Source organism: Ipomoea triloba, chromosome 5 (genome assembly GCF_003576645.1).
Source record: "Ipomoea triloba cultivar NCNSP0323 chromosome 5, ASM357664v1".
Classification (NCBI taxonomy): domain Eukaryota; kingdom Viridiplantae; phylum Streptophyta; class Magnoliopsida; order Solanales; family Convolvulaceae; genus Ipomoea; species Ipomoea triloba.
In genome coordinates, this window is record NC_044920.1 from 29,650,485 (window position 1) to 29,653,169 (window position 2,685).

Sequence of the window (2,685 nt, forward strand, 5' to 3'; positions counted from 1 at the left end):
CATAAAGATCCATAGAGATAGATCACGTGGTGTTTTGGGTCTATCACAAGAAGCCTATATTAACAAAATTTTAGAAAGATTTCGGATGAAGGATTGCTCACCAAGTGTTGCTCCTATTGCGGAGGGAGATAAGTTGAGTTTGGATCAATGTCCAAAGAATGATTTTGAAAGAGAATCCATGAAGGATATTCCATATGCTTCAGTTGTTGGTAGTCTTGGTTATGTCCAAGTCTGTACCAGACCGGACATTGCCTTTGCTGTGGGAATGCTAGGTCGATATCAAAGTAATCCGGGTTTAGACCACTGGAGAGNGTCTTGGTTATGTCCAAGTCTGTACCAGACCGGACATTGCCTTTGCTGTGGGAATGCTAGGTCGATATCAAAGTAATCCGGGTTTAGACCACTGGAGAGCTGCAAAGAAGGTTATGCGGTATCTTAAGGGTACCAAAGATCATATGCTCGTGTTTAAGCAGACGGATCTATTGGACGTCATTGGGTATTCTGATTCAGACTTTGCCGGTTGTGTTGATTCACGAAAATCAACATCAGGGTACATCTTTATCATGGCCGGTGGGGCTATATCATGGAGAAGTGTTAAACAAACTTTAATTGCCACTTCTACCATGGAAGCCGAGTTTGTTTCATGCTTTGAGGCAACTTCACAAGGTGTATGGCTAAAGAATTTCATCTCTGGGCTTAGAATCATGGATTCTATATCTAAGCCGTTAAAAGTTTACTGTGATAACTCAGCTGCTGTCTTCCTAGCTAAAAATAATAAAAGTGGAAGTCGAAGTAAACACATCGACATTAAGTTTTTAGCTATCAGGGAGCGCATTAAAGAGAAAGTTGTGGTCATTCAGCATATTAGTACTGAGTTGATGCTAGCAGATCCTTTGACTAAAGGCATGCCTCCATTTATATTCAAGGATCTTGTTGGAAAAATGGGACTTTCGTCCACTTTGTAATTTGTATATATACATTCAATTTTAATGAAATTCTTTTGCATTTGGAAATTTTCTCAAGTGTGTACACTTTAATTTATTGAGAAAATACTTCAGTTGGATTAGAAATAAACATATGGTTTATTTCATTAAGTTTTATTTCCTAATTAAGTGCTTGAAGGCAATTTACATTTGATCATAATGGATACTACTCGCACTAATGAGGACATATCATTATGGTTAGTGTTATCTTGTACTTTGAGTTTGATGTTTGCACCAAGTGGGAGAATGTTAGATAAATGTCACTTTCATTAGGAAAGTGGATCCACTAGCAGAAAACATGGATCCACTATCCCCTTAAAATCAGGGATTCATTATCTCATTATTAAGATATTGAATTCCACTATGATTTCTGAAAGGTCATTATAATGAAATGCCATTTTCCTGTTCATAAGTGGTGCAAACAGTTAAACAGTAGGAAATAATTGGAATAGTGCATTGATGGACTGCATCTATAAAAAGGCTCTATAATCCTCTCACTGCACAACATTAAGACTCATACACCATCTAAGAGGGTTGTGAAAGTGAGAGACAAAAACTCTTCTGCAGCAGTTCAGGCATCAACAAACAATTAACTATGGCTGGAGGTTAGATCCTATATGCTTCCTATTTATTCTTACAGTTGGTATCAGAGCCCATAAAACCTCTGCTTGGTTGATTAGTTTGTATGTGTATATGCCAGAAAATATGAATTTGTTTATTCTGCTATACATATACTGCTTTTACCGGGTATGCATATATATTTTTGACAAAACTACCAAACTATATGCCGATACATAATCCCTGTGGGCAAATTATGATAAAATTTCGCCCACAGGCAATTTTGTTGTATTTGTAGTGTTAATTAGAATGAAATACGAAACTATGATCATAATTTGCCCACAGGGATTATGNCTCTTCAAAGAGAAGGTAGTCCAGCATTAAGAAGATCTACTCAAATTAGAAAATCGGCAATTCCTAGTGATTATATAGTGTATTTACAAGAAAGCAATGTTGGAGAAACAAATGATCCTGAAACCTTTTCACAAGCCATAAGTTGTAAGGAATCTGATTTATGGTATGAAGCCATGAAAGATGAAATGAGTTCCATGCGGAGCAATGATGTTTGGGACCTTGTAGAGTTGCCTAATGATGCCAAGGCTATTGGCTGTAAATGGGTCTATAAAACCAAAAGAGACTCATTAGGCAACATTGAAAGATACAATGCTAGACTTGTTGCTAAAGGATTCACTCAGCAAGAAGGAATCGATTACACAAAGACATTTTCTCCTGTGTCAAAGAAAGATTCACTTCGTATCATTTTGGCTTTAGTTGCACACTTCAATTTTGAACTGCAACAAATGGATGTGAAAACAGCATTCCTTAACGGTGATCTAGAAGAGGAGGTTTATATGAAACAACCTGAAGGTTTCTCTTCTAGTAAAGGTGAGCATTTGGTTTGCAAGCTCAAGAAGTCCATTTACGGATTAAAACAAACCTCCCGCCAATGGTATATAAAATTTGATGGGATTATTTCTTCATATGGTTTTGTTGAAAGTCCAATAGATAATTGTATATACCAAAAGGTAAGTGGGAGTAAAATATGTTTTCTTGTTTTATATGTGGACGACATTTTACTTGCAACAAATGATAAAGGGATGCTACATGAGGTAAAGCAATTTCTTTCTAATAATTTTGATATGAA